The sequence below is a fragment of the Pavona decussata genome, unplaced genomic scaffold (assembly GCF_977016875.1).
Source record: "Pavona decussata unplaced genomic scaffold, jaPavDecu1.1 SCAFFOLD_71, whole genome shotgun sequence".
NCBI classification, from domain to species: Eukaryota; Metazoa; Cnidaria; class Anthozoa; order Scleractinia; family Agariciidae; genus Pavona; species Pavona decussata.
The window spans coordinates 2,877,775-2,899,436 of record NW_028145490.1 but is presented as its reverse complement, the minus strand read 5'-3'; the positions used below and the strand labels follow the sequence as shown (position 1 = coordinate 2,899,436).

Genomic DNA, 21,662 nt, shown 5'->3' with positions numbered 1-21,662 from the left:
CGCTTAACCAAGCATCTGTACCTGGGCGTGGTAAGACGCACGAAAATCAGTTAGCGCAAATGCTAGTGAGATACGCAAGAAGGAAATGAGGAGTCTAGCGAAGATGAAAATAGTGAAGAAGAGAGCGAAGATGAAAGCCGCGGTATTGATTTGATAGCAAGTGACGATGAAGAGGATGAAAAAGAAATCTAGCCAGAGAACCAAGAAGATCGCGCCTTTTTAGATGACAAAGTGAGTGAAAACGATCCGTCGTTTTATAGAAGATTAAAAGTAGAGTTGGACCAGGGGAGAAGACAAGAACAGAGACAGAGGGGAGAAGAAATGGCAGATTGTGAAGATACATTATTCGGGGAAGCACAAACCAGTGACAACAAATTCCTGTGTCAATAAGAATAAAAACTGAACGCCTACGTTCACGAACTGCCAAGTCTTGGGCTTCAATTCTGGCAAGCATGATCTCAACGCTGTGAAAGAATTTTTATTTCCCTACCTCATTGAGACACAGCCAGTAAAGTTTACTGTAAAAAGATACAGCAACCACATGGGCCTCAAGACCAAATACGTCAAGTTTCTGGATATCTCCCATTATCTCGCTCCCGGGCTCAGCTACGACCAGTTCCTAAAAGCCTACAAGTGTGAGTAGACCAAAGGTTTCTTTCCTTACGCCTGGACAAGCTAGAAGAAATATCGCTACCCCCTCACGCTGCCTTCTATTCATCTCTGGAGAAAAAAAAAACATCACCGAAGACGAATACCAGTACTGTCAGCAAGTATGGGAAGACAATGAAATGTCAACCTTTAAAGATTTCTTGGTCTGGTACAATAATCTGGATGTCGTTCCATTCCTCGAGGCGGTAGGGAAAATGAGTCAGTTTTGACAAGAAAAAAAGGTCAATATGTTCAAAGACGGCATCTCGGTCCCTGGTCTAACCCTCAGGTACCTCTTTTCGTTTCTGGACAACCAAACTTACCTCAGTCTCTTCGATCAAGCGAACAGCGACCTCTATCATCTCATTAAGACAACAAACAGGGGGTCCAAGTATCATCTTTCATCGCTACCACGAAGCCGGCAAACAAAGATCAGGGAGGCGGAAAGAGACCAGGCAGTTAAGCCGTGTGAAAATATCCTTCAGTTATAACGCGAAATGCAAGACATGCCCACCGGAAGTTATACAAGAAGGTTGGCAGAAAACGAGTTTAAAACTTAAAGCTCTATCAAGATGGCGATCGAATGGTTGGAGTGGGTGGCGCACAAGGAAATAATTCACATCAGAAATCAGCTGAACAACACTGAGAAGCGCATCGGTGGTCGTAAAGTGCCCGTGGGCGGGTTCAATGCCCAAACACAAACTGTCTACCAGTTTCATGGTTGCTTTTGGCATGGACATGATTGCGCGCTCAACCACGGAAAAAAATTTAATGTAAAGCGCAAGAAGCCCATGGCTGAGCTGCGAGAAGAAACGGAAGCAAATGCGACCTATATCAAGAATCTGGGATATAACCTCGTGGAGATCTATGAGTGTCAATGGCGGGAAATGAAGAAAACCAACAGAAATCTGCAAAGATTCATCGCCACGGAAGTCAGAAGAACCTTGGATCAAGTGGAGATTATGAGAGGGGAGCGAATTTTGAGCGAGTTGCGAAATGAGCGATTGTTTGGTTGTATGGAAGTAGATATTCGCCTGCCTGAGCATTTGAAAGAGAAGTTCTCAGAAATGTGCCCAATTTTCAAGAACACAGAAATCAGCCGCGAGGATATCGGGGAGTACGCGTAAGCTTATGCCGAGGAGAACAAAATCATGGCACAGCCCCGTCGCAGCCTAATCGGGAGTATGAAAGGGGAAAAGATCCTGCTGGCCACACCTCTACTTAAGTGGTACTTGGAGCATGGTTTGGAAATGACCAACGTAATCAAGTAACCGAGGTTGCCGAGCCGTACTTTGAGCCCTTTGGAGATGCTGTGTCAGATGCGAGACGGGCAGGCGATGCAGATCCCAGTAAAGCCATCATTGCGGAAACGATGAAGTTGGTAAGTAGTCAGTTCATTCTGAGATCGTAGGGGAGGGGAACGGAATCTTTGTTTACAGAAAATTGATACAAGTCTCATTTGTTTTTAGGTGGGCAATTCAGGCTATGGTGAAACCATCACCAACCATTTGAAGCAAAGAAACGTGGAATATCGCACTGATGCAGAGGCCAGTCACAAAGTTAACACCCCACTGTTCCGAATATTGGATAATATCACAGAAGACACGTACGAAGCAGAGTTTTGCAAGCAAACTATTAAGTTAAATTTACCGATTCAAGTCGGTTTTTCTGTGCATCAGTACGCCAAGCTAAGAATGATTCAGTTTTATTGCATCTCTATCGCAGCGATTTTCAAATTTGTGAAATGGACACTGACTCCGGGGATAGTGTGGAGAGTTTAGTAAAACCGGAATTAAGAGGTGAATTTGAACAAGACAAATGCAACTGGTTTCGCCGGACCGACACGGCTGAGCACTAGGCTTACGACAAGCGAACCCCAGGATTGTTTAAGGTTGCGTGGGAGGGACAAGGCATTATCGGCTTGTGTTCAAAAACCTACTACCGTTCTGGGGCTAGAAATAAGTTTTCTTGTGAAGGAGTTAACAAACTTAGTAACGAGATCAACAACGACAAGTACTTAAATGTTCTGCTGACTAAACAAAATAGTGCTGGAGTGAACCATGGTTTTCGTGTTGTAAATAATACCATGTATACCTATACTCAGGTCAGAGATGCATTTTCTTATTTTTATCCCAAAAGAAAAGTTCTCTAGGATGGGGTCCGTACCCTACCTCTCGATATTTAAAGTTTTGTAAATAGTTATTTCTCGCTTTTTGAAAATTGTAAATAGTATTGTATATAAAATTGTATATAGTTTTTTTCCTCGATATAGTTTTCACATAGAATTTTGACAAAAGACTGTATGTACATAGATTGTAAATAAATTCAGTTTGATATGCTAATCATGGCTTGATCTCTGTTTAGCGACGCGCGCGCGCAAACACCTCTCGCAATCTCCACGCACACCCTTGGGGAAAACAAAAAGCTAAAACGTGGCGTTATTGGCGTCTCTGGCGATCGTTTCGTGTGAAATAAGCGATAAAGTTAGTTTTGCAAACAGTTTTGTTAAGTAAAAATCCAACTTTCAAACCGTGAAGATGGTGCGGAGGAAATGTAAACATTGACCAATTGTTGGCTGTGGGTCCAAATTTTTAGTTAGATTAGCACATCATTTAACTCGCGTACACGAGTTAACCGAGTTAGAAGGCAAGTATCGGCTACAATTTGCGAAACTACAAACCACCGATGTGGTTCGCGTATATGACAAAGAGACTGAACCTAAAACGATTTTTCGATAAATGAGAGTGCATGCCGTTCAGCTAATCAGTTGTGAGCATGGGCCCAAGGTGGTAACATCCCTTCCCCGCTCTTGTTGCAGGAACGACCTGTTGTGGAAAAGACAGTTTGTTAAACGTTTACTAGAATCGGGCGAAGACATGATCGAGGGTGCTCCTGAAATATCATTTGGTGTTATGGCAATTACCAACCAGCCTACGATGAAATGCTTAAAACTGTTCCAAATATTACGTTTGTCGAAGGAGTGTCTGGTGATTTAGAACCCATGATTAATCCCTCTATTCGGAATTTAGTGGTCATTGGCGATTTGATGCACGAATTGAGTATCGACCAGAGAATAACCAGTTTGTTTACTAAAGGCTGTCATTATTGAAACCTAAGTATAATCTTTATTTTGCAAAACATTTTTCACCGTGGAAAAGAGTTGAGATATGAGTTTGAATTGTCATTACTTGGTACTGTTGAAGTCTCCAAGAGCAGATTTTAACGCCACCCGTGACACAAACTCTGAGAACCTTAGAAAATGAAATGAGCGATATTTTATCCAGCAAGGAATTAGATGATGAAGCAGAGGTTAGGCTTTATAATCAAGTGTTACAGTGCTATTTGAATTATTATGATCAGCGAAAAGGGTAGGCTCTTCACGTCAAGCTGACAACCGTCAAACCCACAGAAACCCCCAAACTAGAGGAAAGTGAGAAACAGGTAGAGATACCTTCTCCTGAAAAATCTCATATAACAACAGCCGTGGAAGAAGTGATAAAAAGTGTACCCAAAATTTACAAGAACGGAGCGCGTCAATTGTTAGACCAAATTAAAGTGTACCCAAAATTTACAAGAACGGAGCGCGTCAATTGTTAGACCAAATTAAAGAAAATCGAGATGTGTTGGACTGGAACGATAAAGGCGAATTGTTGTACGAAAACAAAACGATAAATGGCTCTTGCGTGGTGGATTTAGTCAATGATATGCTGCGTCACCGTAAAGGATTATCACCAGTAGGCTTGTCGGTGTTTGCGAGGGGACTGGCCCGAATGAATATACCAGGAAATCTAGTGGCAGAAATCTAGAGGCAGGGTGATATTCGAGAGTTTAAGGCAAGAGTGAGAGAAGAGACCCCTGAGAGTCCTTCCCGTTGACTACCTACCCCACCTTTGACGGTATCTCCCACGATGAAGAAAAGACGAAGAGTTGAGAGTCCGCGCCCTCAGGCTCTGCGCTGGTTGCGACTATACACAATCAAAAAGAACACTCGAATTTTATCTTTCAAATTGTAAATTTTATTTTGATTACTCAATAAAATACGTTGCTATTGCTCTTTGTTTCTTTAAACCAGCGCCATATTTTGGAAGATTTAGAGGGAAATATTTCTCAATGAACCGTTTTACAAGAAAATCATTTTGACTTTTATTACTTGATAAACGATGAAAAATCTTGCTCATGTTAACTTGTCTAGAGCGAAATAAGGGAAAATACAAACAGTAATGACCGCAAAATTTCGAGTTTACGCTTTGCAAATTTGTAGATGTTCTTGAATAACTGCTTGGAGGCAACCCGTAAGAGTCAAAATATTCTCCCTCTCGGTCCTTGGTAAAATAAAATGCAATTCAGTGCGATCCAGGCTTGTCACTGGTATCCACATTGGCAATGAACAGGGCTGGGTAAGACGAAACACTGGTCGGTAGTTTTTCTGAAGGGTAGACTCCTTGAAACACACCTCTGGTATATTTATCTTTTCTCAAAATGAGCGTCAGCTGAACTATGTCCATGTTAGCTATTTTGTGTAACTGTACAGAACGTTTCGGTTTGCGTCAATTTCAATCACGTTTTGAAATTCCGCGCAGATGATGAGATTGACTGTATTGGTGAGTGGTTGAGAAAAATGAGGTTCTACTTGCAGGTTACCTTGTTTTATAAGCTCAAAATGTTCTCCCGGGCAGTGAACTGGTGTTAAATCAAATGCAAATGAGGTGTATCCCTGACCGTAATCGCTTCTTGTCACCTGATTGCCCGTATCTTGGGAAAGCTTTCCAATACCGGAGAAAAGACTCTGAAAGCCGGCTATGAAATTCTGACCACCAGCCTCGTCAAATGTCAGAAACAGAGGTTTACAAGGGATTTGCTCGCCATCAACGTTCACTGAGACGACCTACTTGGGTTAAGTTGTGGTTCTTGAAGTCGAAGGGATTGATAGCGTAACTCCCGTTGTAAGCTTCGGTATCCACTAATCCCAATACTTTACGTTTGGAAGTTTGACCCAAAAAGATGTTATCCGGAGTGGCAGTAGGGAACCCTCTAGGAATAGAGAGGACTCTGCACCCGATTCGACGAATCGGATAATTAGCGGTCACTTTGTTTGTTTGTTTTTGGTTTTGAGTAGAACTGCGACTTGATTTTTCTGAGTCTGTTCCTCGTTTAAACAATCTGGTCACACTAACTAAATAAACTCCTTGAATGACAGAGCAATAGTTCTCGTACCTTCAGGCAATCCGCTGGCTATGAGTTATCCAATCGATGAATAAGTCAATCAAGTAAACGAACAAAACCGGGTTTATCTAAAGTATCAGAATCAAACTTTAACACATGCAGATCAACCAGAGAACTATATTTCAGGCTGTCTTGTTTGAGATAACAGTGAGGTAAGTGACATTCGCTCAAAATGTTCTGTTGTGTATCCAAGTCGGGCGTTAAAAGCTGCTGCAGATGCCATGGTTGTCACCTAGATTGCGAGACAAGAAACTCGCTAAAGATCGATTGAGGGCAAAATGGAGTGAGATACGTTAACCTTTAACAGGCAAAGGATAACTTTGTGTGCGTATGTGTATTTTAAGGGTGTGTACGGTAGAACGCAGGGAGGCAAATGAAAGTGGCATATTCTGACAACGGACTCTAAAATATTTGTTTATTTTTATAGATATTTATCATGCCGATGACGTGTAAATTTAAAGCTTCTAAAATCAAGTTGAGAATCAAATGGTTACAGGTAGTTAATTGGAAAATACGTTCAGATGCGTAGTTTATCTTCTAGATCTTTCTAGTTTCAATACCCTGTGTGCTTACAAGTGCATTTTACACTCGTGTCAATCAGGGATCTATGAATCATTCAACTAACGATCCTTAACTTTGAAACCCGTTTCCTGATGGGTCCACATGGGTAATTATCGGCATTTCCATGTACAGCACAACTGTTTTGGATGAGTTTCAAATTTGGGGTTTTAATACAATTTTTGAAGAGTGGAGTTAGAAGAACTTTCAAGTGAACTAACCAGTCAGCTCAAGGCCAACAAGCCGCGCGAAGCCGATCATAGAAGGAGCTGCGGCGATGGTTAATTCCGTCATCAATGTGGCCTGGATCATTAAAGTCTGCTCCCCAACGAAGGTTTGCGGGATCGCGTCGGATTCTGGCGATGAAGCACTTTACGCCTTTAAACCGCGCTGGTGGATTTTGCAGACATTTGGTCCATTTTTTAGTACACAATTCCCCGTTCTCGTACAAATTTATATCAATCGCATGTCCCACTTTCTGATTGCTTCTCTCTGCGCCCCAATTCCTGAAAGAACTTGTAACAAGCACCTAGGGAACACCAAATAAGAATCCAAAATCAATTTTCGCTGACTGTCCTGATCTCTTTACTCAAACACGCCGAGAAAAACCACTTTCATTACAAATCTAAAAACATTTCTTATAAGTCCTATGCAAAACATCGTAAAATGTTCAACCGAATTCCAAGTTTTGAGGTACACGAAAGCACACGACGTTGAATCCCGCTTGTCTTCCTGAACTTGATCATTAATGTCGTTGCCGAAAGTATGTACCTTGACAAATGATTCACATTAAACAAGCATGGATGGGGTGGGATAATCAGAAAGGAAACAGACAATTAAACGTAAATATGTATTTATAATATATCAGAGACGATTTTGTTGGCGTTGGTGTCGAGATTGCGTAACGACCATACTTTCTCTCTGTAGCAAACACGTGACATGAAAAGTCTTATTCTTAGTCTTATTCGTCATAGAAATGGACTGACGCCAGTTAAAATACCGGCCGTTGTCGCTGCTTGTTTTAGAAGCGCGTATAGTATACGTAGGCCTTTTAAAACTTAAAGTCAATCTTTCTTGTGCAACCACCTCTCGTAAGCGACTACCTCTTGAAAGAAACCAGCTCTTAAAATTTACTAATGCTAATGGCTTAAAAAAAAAGAAAACAGATCCTATTTCCATTGGTTAAGTAGTTGTCCATTCATTTTATTGGGACGCCTACGCGAAGGTAAAGCCAACTTTTAATTGTTGTCTATAAATACCAAAAGTACCAAACATCCGAAAGTGACGATTTTAAACAATTACCTTGATTATCGGTCATTCACTACAAAAGGGCATGCTGTCCACCAGTACCGTTTGAGTAAGAAAATACGGCTTTTATAAGTCAGTTTAGATTATTCTTGTGGCAGGGTTTCCGTCGTCCTATATAAAGTAACTGGACTTGAACGGTATAGCCTAAGGAACTTAATAATGTATACCGCCTTTTGTTGTGGTACTCGCAGTTTGAAACGCGAGGCCAGAGAGATTCACCCTAGAGTTAGTTAAAATTTATCTTTATTTATATTTTTTTACATTTACATAATGTTACGAAACTAAGTAAACCAATGAAAGGCCCATGCAAAATCAAGGAAATCTAGGATTGGCTACCCACCTCTACTCCACAAGCTCTTGCGTAACTGTTAATACTGTTCATAGCGCCAAGAAATCCCCTTTCAACTTGAGCCGGGTTTCGAAAACTTGAGCCACGGTATGTCGTAGTAATACAGGAAACTTCTGATGCTGAATTTGAGGTAATAAAATCATATGATGTTTAAATCGCTATAAACGCCATCATACACGCATTATAAATGCTTTAACAGGAAATTCCATATTTTTGGGTTCTCTAGTATGGAACTATAACATGCACAATACCAAGAAAAAAAATTAACTTGGTTTTGTTTGTAACATAACAGTTTCTTTTCGTCGTTTGCTCCTATGAGTTTTCTTAACTGTATACGTTTTCATAGCTAACTTCATCGATAGCTGCGATTTTTTCAAAGGATGCACTGTATGTAACCTCTGTTTACAAAAGCCAATAATATTGCAATGGCTATGTCACTCACGTCCAGGCCTTGGTCGGGGGCGAGGTACAGGGGGCCTGGGTCTTCTAGGACTAGGTCCTGGTCCAGGTCTAGGTGCAGGTCGTGGTCTAGGTACTGGAGGTCTAGGTCGCGCAGGTCTAGGTGTGGGTCTAGGTGCAGGTCGTGGTCTTTTCTTTCTGGACCACCATCCACCACCCGGGCGAGGTCGTGGTCTAGGTACCGGAGGTCTAGGTCGGGCAGGTCTTGCTGTGGGTCTAGGTGCAGGTCGCGGTCTTTTATTTCTGGACCACCATCCACCACTCGGGCGAGGTCGTGGTCTAGGTATCGAAGGTCTAGGTCGTGCAGGTTTAGGCGCGGGTCTAGGTGCAGGTCTAGGTGCAGGTGCAGGTCGTGGTCTTTTATTTCTAGACCACCATCCGCCGCCAGCACCTCTACCAACTGGACGAGGTCTTGGTCGTGGTCTAGGTACTGGAGGTCTAGGTCGTACGGGTCTTGGTGCAGGTCGTGGTCTCCTATTTTTAGACCACCATCCACCACCACCACCACCACCGCCTGGTCGAGGTCGTGGTCTAGGTAATGGTCTTCGTCTTGGTCGGGCGGGTGGGGGTCTTTTGCGTCGACTAGACGACCACCATGGATATGGATCCTCTATATTAAAATCCAATATTGATATTAAAATCCTATACAATTGATATAAATAGCAAAATAACAATTGAATGAATAAAAGCAAGTGACAAAAGTTACGTAATAAGCCAAACGTAACACATTCCCCGCAAAAGGCCTCTGAATGATCATAATTAAGGCTATAACATAGTCCCAAAGTAGGGGCCCTTAAACACTACTGTAATAAACCTCCCGCTGAGGGACCATGAACAGCCCGCCAAAAACGAAAATAACAGAATCCTCCAGCAAAAGGCGAGTCACATAACAATTGAAACTATTTACAACGGACTAATGAATAAGATAGGAGCTGGACAAGTGAATATTCATTTTCAAAGCAAGAACATGTGAAAAGGTCTAATTAGTTGCTATAATTAATACGATTTTTAGAGCGAAATTCCCGCCCTTTTTTGAGGCCATGCGGATTTAGTATGAATAATTATGTCATCCAATAGGCTTCTCCGGTAAGCAGTAACTGGTCTAAATGTAATGGATTTTGGCAAAGATATAATTTGCTCAATGATGATAAACCTCATTTGAGAAATGTCATGCTGGGAACTATTAAAATGTACCACCAATTCACGTGTTCTTCTATTTTTGAGCATATTTGATTTATGGTTGCGGAATCTAATTTTAAACTCAGCAGAAAAAATTTCTGTGATTTGAGGTGAAGATCTTAATAAATGAACGTGCTACAACGTGCTACAACTTGAACGCGAACAACTTTTTAGTAACTACAAGGAGGGTTACGCCAAAATTATTTCGAGGAGAACCGGGCGGCAAAGGCAGACCTTGAGTCTAGAGGTCAAAATTACTTATTATGAACGTAATGACCTTACAAATTCCTCATCCTTTCTGGGCTTAATATGTTTTTAGTGCATATACAACAAACTATTTAGCAACAACAATTACCATGTGAACTGTTATACAGGAGAGCAAGTTATCCTCTTTATTCCAAAACAACCATTTCAATAGATCTGACATTATAATAATTTCATCGGGCATTGCGGCGTATTTTGCGGGCTAAAATGAAGAATTCAGCGGGCTAAAATATATTTTAGCCCGCTGCTCTGAGCCAATAAGAAAGAAGAAAAATACGTAGCCAGCAAATCAGAATTGGAAGCCATTCAACTGTTCGCGCCGTTTTCTTGTTTGTTTGACTGGAAGCGCTGCCATCTGCAAAGAGATTGTTTTGAGCTACAAAATCGATGGAAAACCTAACGAAGAAGCAAATTCTCAGTCGTCTGAGCTAGATGAAAAGGACTTTAATACAGAAACTCGTGGGCGATGGGTGGAAATAATGCCTGTAGTAGCTCCACGGCCGGAGGTGAGGTGAATTTAACTTGTCTTCTTTGAGCGAAACCAGCTCAGTTAACTTGCACAATTAATTTTAACAGTCGTAAGAGACTATTTCTTCGCAGTTTACAAAATTCTGTTATTTTCCTTTTGAAAACTTAGAAGCAAAGATTCTTATGACAAAATTTGCGGTGTTCTACCAAAGTTTTAACTTTTTGTGACAACGAAAGCTTTTGTACAATAAAATAAACGCCGACGCGATTCCGGCGGCGTTCACAGAAGATATCGCGATCGCCTACTGTACTGTCTTTGATTCCTTTTGTGAATGCCCTCTGAAATTATTATAATAGTAATAGAGTTGATGTTCTTGGGCGTAAATATGTTTTTGGCCCTTCTCAGAACTCATTTTAGCCCTCGCCTGCGGCTCGGGCTAAAATGAGCCTGAGTCGGGCCAAAAACATATTTACGCCCGCGTACATCAACTCTATTGTTATATTATAAGCTACCAGTGATTATGTAGAGCTGGGTGTCTAAAAAAACATCACATTGTGTACACTGAAGGTAAACATTCAGGACAGGATCGGCTATCTATCGAGTCATGATAGTTTTCTTCAAGCTCAAAAAGATATTTGTATAGAGTTTTGTTCCCTGGATTTCAACTGATTGACCACTACATAATCAATACACCGAGCAGAAACACGAACAAACCAGCAAAGCTCGCTAAAATAGGGTACAAGTGCTTAGCTGATACGCTAGAATTGTAAACAAGGCGTGAATTTGTGGCGTCACGGCAAACATAAATATATATTATTGACACCGGCCGAGGGCACAGATTTTCCCTATACGGACCAGCCTAAGCCGGTGAATAACAGGTTTATGTTTTTGTTTTTTCCTTTTTAAGATGATCGAGGCGAATGGTTCTGCGAACAGTCTACGCTCGCTATGTCGCACTATTACTCTGTAGTTAAATTTTGCTTAACAAGAAAGCCGTGCGTATAAACCTCAGGGAGAAAGGCCAAACTAACGACGAAACAGACTTGAAACAATTATTCTAGAGTAGTAAATGCACAAAAAAACTGTGATATTTCATAGCAAGCAGTACATAAATAAACTAAACAACTAAACAAGCTTTGTTTTGATGAAAATGAAATCACACTTCAATTTTTTGTTAAAATTAAAAGACTTTCAGTGTTATTCACACATCTTACCCTCTACCTTTACTTTTGTTTGTTCTCTGTCAAGATTGTCACAAATCAATGCTAAAGTTAAATGTGTGCAAGAAGAATTTGACAGAGTGTATGCCAACGGTACACTGTGTTGCGAGGCGTATGTTTGACTGTTTTAGCTAAGAATGAAGTAAAATGAGACGAGATCAGAAAATAAAATTCCAAGGGAAATAATGAACATGGACCGTAAAACTGAGCTCAAAGGACTGCTCTGCAGTTAGCAATATTATTAAGCTTAAGTCAAAGACGTGTCAACAGTCACAGTGCAAGAAAAACTCCAAAACAGCAAATCAGCAAAGTTTTGTCATTGTAATCAAATGATTACTCGACTCTTGGGAAAACAACCAATCCTTTTATTACCGAGTTTACTATGTTTAGTCAGCGAAACGTTTTACTTCAAGAGAAAAAAAATCAACGTTTCGTTGCGCCGGAACGGGGTAAAATGATTTCACTTCAAGATATCCCGTGTGTTGTTATCGTGACCGTGAGAGATACAAAATTCTGTGCTCCCGGACTCAGTCAAATTGTAAGATTTTCAGGATACCGACCGCTCACAAACAGAGAAAAAAAAATGAGAAAAGTAACTCAGTTACTATCTCCGCTTCCACAAGGTGCACCTAACCGACTGAAATGGCAAATACACTGTGTTTACGGCTGGCATTCGTCAGTCACTGTCTTTTACGTTGAACTTTGTTTATTCATCGCCTGCGTTTTCGTGCGGTGCTCCGCTAATATCGTATTAGGACCCTATTAGTACTACAGTGCTTTTAATTATTAAACCTGACAATGACAAAAAGTTAACATTGTGTTAGAACACTGAAGGTTTTCAACTGGTTTTTATATTGGATTAGATCATAGTTCACATGAACCAGGACAGGAGGGGGCTCCTGCATGAACTAAAATGTTATTAATTTTTTGCCAAGTTACATTGCATCGTCATCTTAAAATTTCAATGTTGATTATACATTTCATAAATTTACTGATTGATTTCTTAATTGAAACTTAATAAAGTATCATAAAATTTCTCTACCTTCTTTGAAGGAGCGCTGCTCTTCATCTAATGCGCTTTCAAAATTTGTGGTTAGCTGTAAAATTAGATACGGAAACCTTTTGCAAACCCTTATGCGCCCGACTGATTCAGATTTTGCTTATATATAGAGCATACAGTTTGTCATGCAATACCAGTTTTAAGTAAATGTCTCACTTTTTTCCTAAGCGCCCATTTCAAATAACGGGAATGCAAGTGTCCATTAGAGATATAAATACCCTATAGATTGAAAGAAATCGAAACAGCATTTATTATGAAGTTTTCACAATTCACAATGTATAATTAGATTGATGATTATTTGGAAAAAAGCAATTCTGAAATTAAAGTAAACGATATTTGAGTTAAATCAAGAAAAAATTCCTTTCTGTAAAGCTACTCATGGTATTTAGTATCTAGGCAAGGATTTTATCTCATCACAAGAAACTACGCACAGTGTAGTCATCTGAAAAGATGAAAAAGAGACCTTACGCCTGGAAGAACAACACCATGTTGGTTACCAGAACAATTGAGAATTGTAGTTAAAGAATTAGGGTAGTGATCCATTTTTCGGAATGGGAACATGGAGGCAACTTTAAGATACTTTCTGTCCTCCAAAATCTGGATGTCACTGACGTTGCAATTGTATTTTTTATATCGTGTAACTACTTCTCTCAACTTACCAAGAGATCCGACTTGTATAAAAGAAGTCGCTATGAACTCACCCATTTTATCAGAGTCATCATCAGCGTCTTCTAAACGTAAAGATATAAAGTAAGAGTAAAATATTTTTTTTACCACACAATTACCGAAAGAAGGTGCTATGATATGCAACGTACTACACCAAGTTTTTAGGTTTTTCGTTTAAATCAGCTAAGGCACAAAACTGCGAAGTACGAGATAATGAATGTGCCAGCATAGTCCTGAAATAATTGATAAGTTAAAAATGATGGTGAAGACCTCAGCAGTAGTTTAGAGGATGAATTTCGATTTATTTTTATTTTCAAAAATCAAATTCATCTATTTGCGGACACAAAAGAAAGAAAAATATACATTAAAGAAATAGAAATTAAAAGTTTTTTTAATGATATACTTTTAAATAATTAATTAATTCAATACCTTATTTTATAATAAAATATATGCTGTTTGATTTTAACAAATTGTGAAAATCCTAACTGACATCAGAAACTCTTTTATGCCTTTCTCTCTCCGCCCAACCAAACCCATAAATTCTGCTCTTGCCTGAGCTCTGTTTACTGGGCAACAAAAATAAACACACCAAAGTTGGAGCAATATGGCTATGGACAATAGGTCCATAGCCGCTTTTTATTGAAACAAACAAATCATGAATGAATTCTGTTATTATATGTTTGCCCAGTAAAGGTGCGGGCCAAGAAAAACGCCAAAAGCAATGACACCAAAGGTGCATTGTGCTGTTTCGATTTTAACAAATTGTGAAAATCCTAACTGACATCAGAAACTCTTTTGTGCGCCTGCGTGTGATATTCATTTACATTCGATTTAATTACCTTCTTCGTAACTGTTGTCTTCTGTTTCTCGTGAATGAATAAAAAAGAAAAAGAAGCGACGAATTATATACTACAACAAGTACCAGATCTACCTATGCATACATGTCATATATGATACATCTGAGTATTAATTCTCATTCTGCTAGGTATAAGTAATCAATGAGTACGAGTGTCATTAAGAATTGACACCACGAGTGGTACTTGAAAATTCCATCAAAACTGAAAAAAGCCTTTATGAGAGAGAACTTTGAAAATGATAAGTTTAATTGCTCAAAAATCATATGATTACCCATTTATCATGAAATGAAAACATTTGGCTTAAGGGCAGAGCTTTTTATTTTAATTTGCCTTATTTTTCCTCTCATATAGCTATTCTGTCGGTAAGTTTGTGATTGCCAAATAGCGCCCGTCTTGGATCCGCCATCTTGGATTTCTGGATTCTCCCAAACTTTAGGGGGCCAAAAACGAAAAGTAACCAAAGCCAATAAAGGAACACTAATATGCGCTAAAAACATAATAGTTACGGGAAGAAAAGCGAATTTGTCGTCATTTCAAAAAGGCATTTTCTATTTTCAGAAAAAAAGATGGCTGTCAAAAATTGGTTGCCATAGTAACATCAAAGTAATCAACACTAGCGGACCACATCTTTTTTTTTTCCAGATAATTTTCTGAAAAAGTCTTAAAGTTTCAAGGTGTTTACTCAAATATTAAAATAGCTATTTAGGTTCAAAGTTGCCGTGGGCCTAATGGTCTCCGCTCCGGTCTAGATAAGGTTAATGAAATTTTGGTATAGGTGGCTTGGTAAATGAAAATCTCTTCAATATATTGCTTTTTTATATTTAACGCCCCTGTATCTCAGCATTAGTGCCAGCTGAGTAGTCAAGCTTACAGGCTAACGGTATTAGTGTATTTTATAACGGAATGCTCTTGACCAGAGGACCAACTTTACCTGCTTCTTCGGTTTCGTGTTCGGGTATGTCATCTAACGATTAAGCAAGCAAAAAGGACGAAATAAGTGTTCTAATTTTTTCCAACTATTACACCGGTTTTACGATCTTGTTAGGAATTCAAATACCAAGAAAAAGCAAGAAGATGTATCTTAACAGAGTATTGACTGCCTATCGGAAAACATCTGACATATTGTTACAACGATGACTTAGCCGGCTTCCGAGTTAATTTTGCACGTTATCTTGGATACACTTGTTTACCCTCTAGGTCCGATTTATCTTCAGAACTTTGTGAAAAAACATTAAAAACAAGATATCATCATGGCACATTCAAAGACGTTCCGCAACAAAGCTTTACCGTTATAAAAAATCGGTTCGTTATGAATCAACAACGCCTTAATCTTACCAGCTTCTTCTATAATGACGGTGTTAGCTGACAAAAAAGAAAAAAACATAAACATGATAGCATTTTGTTTTTCATTTTTGTTTTGAGGGGTAACAACTTTTTAAAGAACGAGATGTTCATGACATTTTTCGCAGTCAGAGTTATAGCCTGTTTTTTTTTTTCTTTTATGAAAGTATAGAATCTCACTGTTAATGTGGATTAGCCCGTACAAGCCATCAGCGTGTGTATATATAACGCATTTGAGCCGCTCAAACAAGATCAAAGAAACCTCATACAATGTATCTTGCTTACTACTTGGAAAACTTCGTTCGGGGAATTTGGAAGAAGAAACAACAACAAAGTAAAATAAAACAAATGAAAAGTAATACCTAATAAATATTTGAAAAAAAGTCAGGGGTAAGTCAAGTTAAACCACCAAAAATAAGTAATCTTTGTGGGTGTTTTACTTCCAAATAAATTTTAAAATGGGGCTGCTAGTTCCTCTCAATCAAATCATCATAATAAGCCATGGATAACTGAAACCTAGCAGCATTTCACCCGCTCTGGTCTGATCTTCTGAAAACCAAAATGAACCGAGACAATTACCCTGAACCTCCTTGCAGAACGAAAACATGGTTGGAAAGGCCTTATGCTCTGCATTTTTCTAAAAAACGAAGTTTTCAGATTTAACACTTGGCTAGTCCCTTTAGTTTGGCTCTAATTTTACAGTCAGTAACATATTATCCCAAAGAACAGAGTAAAATTTATCATCAAAAACTGTCACATTGAGTTGCATTGTTAATTATACTAATAGTGAGGTATCTTACCTGGTTCGTCCATTTGTACATGCCCAGGGTCCCCTAAGTAAACAATAACAACACAAACACGCTGTGGATTAATCAATTGATTAATTAATTAACTTAAAGCTAACAACATTATAACAACCTTTATTTGGTTTAAAAATGCGCTACTCATGTCCAGTTTTCGTAGAACACCTAATTAACGCATGTTGTCTCACAATTAAGGGCGAAATAAGATAATTAATATCATAGTTGTTTGCGAAAGTACACTACTAACTTCCTGGTTGTTGTACATGCATGTTTCTAACTTGCTTCTGAACTCAGCCATTACCGAATTAGTTAAGCAATGGCAATTATCACAATTAAAGATATAAGACGTCCGGCCCAGGAAGCAAGGGAAAGTTGCTGTCGGTATGAAAAGGAAGTCATTAGCAGACAATTGATACGCCGCACGCAAGGAAACAAGAAAAGTTGAGAAAATTTAACACGTCATTTGAGAGTTCAATTTTACACTAAGCGAAACGATAGAATGTTCCCTGTTTATTTCCGCCTTTCCTCTCTGTGAATTATATTAACGACAAACCAGGATTTTTGGGTTTGTTTTGAACTAAGCCGAGAGCGAATTTTAAGGCTAGAAATGTTCTACTTTATTCACCACATATTCAAGCCGCTGTAGGCCGCAACACGGCTTTGTAATATAAGTAAATTCCTTCTTATCCCTTCAAAATCACTCATCTTTGTTAGAACAAATAGACAATAGTCAACAGAGCATGTTATTCATCAGAGAGTCATTGAGTGCGAATTACTGATTTACAGATTGGACTTCTCACCTAAATTTGCTTTATCTTCTATATGAATGAGTAGAAAAAAAAAAGGAGAAAAATAAAACTTATAATATTAATAGCTATTCAGCATGCCTTGCCTCCATAACAGATGCTAACTGATAATAGTAGAACTGCAACTATTAACAGCTTTGATCCCATGGCCGCTCCAGCTGGGCGCCACTGGCCAACAGTCAACAAATACTGTTTAAAGATCCAACTTTATATCATATGATTCTGAAACTCTTAAAAATTCATTCCACGAACCAATACAAACCATCACCATTATATTTCCCACATAAGAACTATATAGAGTTAAAAAATGCATTATGTTATTTTCCAATATGATAGCGGTCAACAAAATATTTTTAGCGCAGTTTTGTGGGTAGCCTTTGGGGGACACTTGCGAGTTTGGTGTCGCATTCCTAACCTTAAATTGCGATACAATACGGCAATTAAAGTTTCATACCGACTGGAAGGAATAGCAAAACCACTAAACCGCTTAAACCAATGGCCTTAACTTAGGAACAGTAGCTAAAACAAGCTGAAATGCTACACAAAATAGCGCGTTACGTTCGGCGCTTCTCTGTAGAAGCACTAATTACTCCCCAGTGGTAGTAGCAGTAGGTATCATTAGTAATCCATCTGTTTTGTCAGACGATGGATTATGCCTTGGTCTCGGAGATTTGAACAGATTTGAGATTTGATTTGAACAGCGTCATCTGTGACTGTGAGTGGCCTCCGGGAATGGCAACATCTACCGGGGCCTGACGCACTCTCCTTCCGGTGGCTTCTCCTTGGCTCTAAGCCATCTTGTCGGATTTTCTCAGGAACAATGCCCCCCACCCCCCCCCCCCCTCACCCCCAAAGAAAGGTTAATCAACTACTATGTATTATATTCCTAACATTTCGAACGGTTTCCACACGGATTCGCAGTTATCCAACTATACAGCATGGTCAGTGACCAAAGACAATGTGGTGTAAGTCCCTTTAATTTAGTTTAGGTCTTGATTAAAATTAAGGACCCTTCTTTAAACCACTTTGTGATGTAGGATTCCTCATTAAAGATTCATTACTAATAATATTATTACATTGTAAAGTGTTAACAGAGGAAGCTGATTGAAAGCAATCAATATCGTCGGCAAACTGCAAACAATGTCATGTGGAATCGTTCGGTTCACGACCGTTGCATCGATAATGATGACAATATACGCCACAGCCATCATCATTGCCACAAGGTACTTAAATTGGGTATACAAATATCACATATGTCAAATTAAAATTGTTCCTAATTTTAGTAAAAACGTCCCTGAGAGTTTAATTTGATAACAGGAAGCAGTAGCTGCGAGTTTCAGCGAAATGCATACGACAGTGTTGTCAATATAAAATATAATTCGGTGGAGGGAAAGCACTTGTATTTTATAAAAGCAATATTTTAGGGTTTTTTTTTTCCTAGAGAGTAGTTTTTGGAAACCAGAGATAAAGAGGCACTGTCACCTCTTTTTAATTAGTACCACTTTGGATAGCCAAAGACATATTTTCAACTGATGGAAACGCTTGAAAGGTGTGCCGTTTTTTATTTTTCAAATACCGTAGTAGTGCAAAACTGAAAAGTAGTGTTGATTATCTTTGGCAGCGGATGGAAATAATTAAAATGGATTTCAGCTTGAAAAGTTATTACAGTACAATGTACAGCTAATTTCTTAGTATATTTTCATAACGGCGTCAAACTGGAGGCAATTGAACATTTTGTGACATCATTTCAAACGTAAGCTACTTTTGTATGTTTTGTTTCTTTGTTTATTCTCAAATAATGGGGTCATAAATGGCTATACACCCGTGCTGCTCTGTTAAATAATACATATATTTAGCCAAGCCTAAAAGCGGAGCTCCAATTTTTTTCATAGCATTTATAGAATTATCTGCTTAGCGTATGAGCGTAATAACCAGTTTCCATCCTTTCTGCAAGTTATATATATTTTTAGTGCATATGCAGCAAACTGCCCATCAAAAATAACAACAACAATGTAATACAGAGGGCAAATTTTTTTTGGAATGCCGCTTTGTTGTAACAGAAGGCAATTTTTCTTCAATTTCCTTTCCCCGAGGGCAAAATTACTTACTCCTGATAGGTCGAGTGGCGAAAATACTCGCTCCAGATTGGCTAAGCACGCCAAATCTACATTTCGTTGGTTTCTTCATTTTGTGTCCAAAAAGAACGAGTTCTTTCAAGTTCTTTGGAGTTCGACTGTTTGAGCCGGGTTGTTTGTACCACAAATACATGGAAATCATGATCAAGTGCTGCAGCTAGAAAGAAAATTCCTAAACGTCAAGTTTTCGTGCCAAGAAACAGCAAAAGATTATTTGTGTCAAAGCTACAAATTGGGATCGGATTGACTTTTGTTTAGCTGAGAAACTGAAATCAGTCATGGCGACCAAGTGCTTTCACCTCCCTACTTCTTCTTACAACCAATGATAACCGAGTATAACAGTGTCCTTTTGATGGGAAGAAGGAGCAGGTCAAACTCAGTGGAAGAAATGACTCGGTAAGTTCCTTCTTTAGATCCATCGTTTGCTGTGTTTTATCGATCTATTTTCGCTGATTTTCAAGCGGTAAGAAGCTTCATAGCGCAGGTGAACAATAATTTGATGCCTGACATTAAGTTTTATCGTTGTTAGTTTACTCCTGTATTAAACTTATATTCTTTCTTCAATACATGTGTAAAATTTACAACTCAGTCAATATTGCTCCTACCAAACCTAAATAAACGCCAAGAAAAGGAGAACAGGGAGATGAATCACTCTTCTTGGTTGGAGAACCGTGCGGTCCGAACGAAATTGCCCCAAAACAAAATGTTTAAAACTTAGTTTCTCCACGAATATTTGTCCTATCGAAACGATTGAAGTATATTTGTAAAGCTCGAAACACGTAAAATGAGGAAAAAATATTGATTGTTGCTCAGAAACGCATTAGACTAGCAAGCGGCTAGCAAGTTGCCTAAATTGGTAGGTTGCGTTCAAGTTAACAGAGAAAGAACAATTCACCGTCGTTCAGCTCATGTTCTCCACAAGTCCCTTAAATTAGGTCATTTCACGTTGTTGTTTTGTGGATGACGGCAAAGAAATGTACCAAAATTATTTTATGCGGAACGATTGTTTTTGTTTAATTGTTGTTGCTGCCGTCGCCGTTGCTTAACAGGGTTCCCAGACTTATTTGGCGCTCGGATAAAAATGTTTGAAAAATCATAATTCGGGCCCTTACAAAATGTTTTAAGTACTTTAACGTTTGGCTGTGACTCGAAATATCAGAGCGTTTAAAATTTGTGCGTGTCTATACAGTCCAAGCGCATGGAAGCAGAGCGGCGCAAATGCATTGCCTGTACACGGCTCCAAAACAAAATGTTCAAAAAGTACTTCTTTTGCGAATATTGGTGGTATCGAAACGGTTAGGAATCTGTCTAAAGCTAGAAACACGTAACATAAAGAAAAAATACCGATTGCTGCCTGGAAGAAAGCATTTTCGTTTACAAATGATTTGTAAGCGGCCGTCAAATTACACGTCAGGATAATATTTTTGGTGTAATAGCAACTGAGCGACCCGGGGAAAAATGTTTGGAAATTCAAAACTGTGTCAATTCTGCTCCTATTATTATAAATCCAGTCTCTATATAAATGTTAACAAATGGAGAATATTAGAAAAAAGTCTTTGGTGTTTAGTAGAATAATTTTGAAGCTTTTAAACTTGTGTGGGTTTACAAACACACGAGAGCTGTGGTGTGAATGAAAAAAACAAGGCCACGAAAAAAATATTTTACAAAAATTAATTTCCACACCAAATAATATCGATGATATCGAGAATTTAATAAACGATCGAAACATCTGTCGGTAAAACTTTAAACACGTAACATAAAGAAAATTAGCGATTGTTGCCTGGAAGAAAGCATTTTCGTTTACAAATGATTTGTAAACGGCCGTCGAATCACGTACTGCATGATATTTTCTGCGAGAGCAAGATAGCTCCCAGGGGAAAATGTTTGGAAATTCAAATTTGGGTCAAAATTCTTCTCTTATAGTAAAAGTTCTAGTCTCTAAATAAACATTAAAAAGTGGAGAATACTGGAAAATAGTCTTTGGCTTTTGGTAAAATTATTTCAGAGCTTTTAAACTTGTGTGTGTTTACAAACACATGAGAGCCGCGTAGTGCGAATAAAAAAAGCACGGCCACGAAAAAAATATTTTTCAAAAATGAATTTCTACACCAATATCGACGGTATCAAGAATTTAATAAACGATTGAAGCATCTGTCGTTTAGACTTTAAGCACGTAACATAAAGAAAAGTTATCGATTGTTCCCTGGAAGAAAGCATTTTCGTTCTCAAATAAGCTATAAACGGCCGTCGAATCACGTAAACATTATATTTCTGCGAGAGCAAGATAGCTCCCGGGGGAAAATGTTTGGAAATCAAA

The 21,662-nt window shown here is 38.8% G+C and overlaps 1 pseudogene; it reads left to right on the top strand.

The window, feature by feature from the left end:
- The first annotated feature begins 541 nt into the window (after window positions 1-541).
- Window positions 542-2,833, top strand: LOC146477339 (uncharacterized; annotated as a pseudogene).
- Window positions 2,834-21,662: the final 18,829 nt, after the last annotated feature.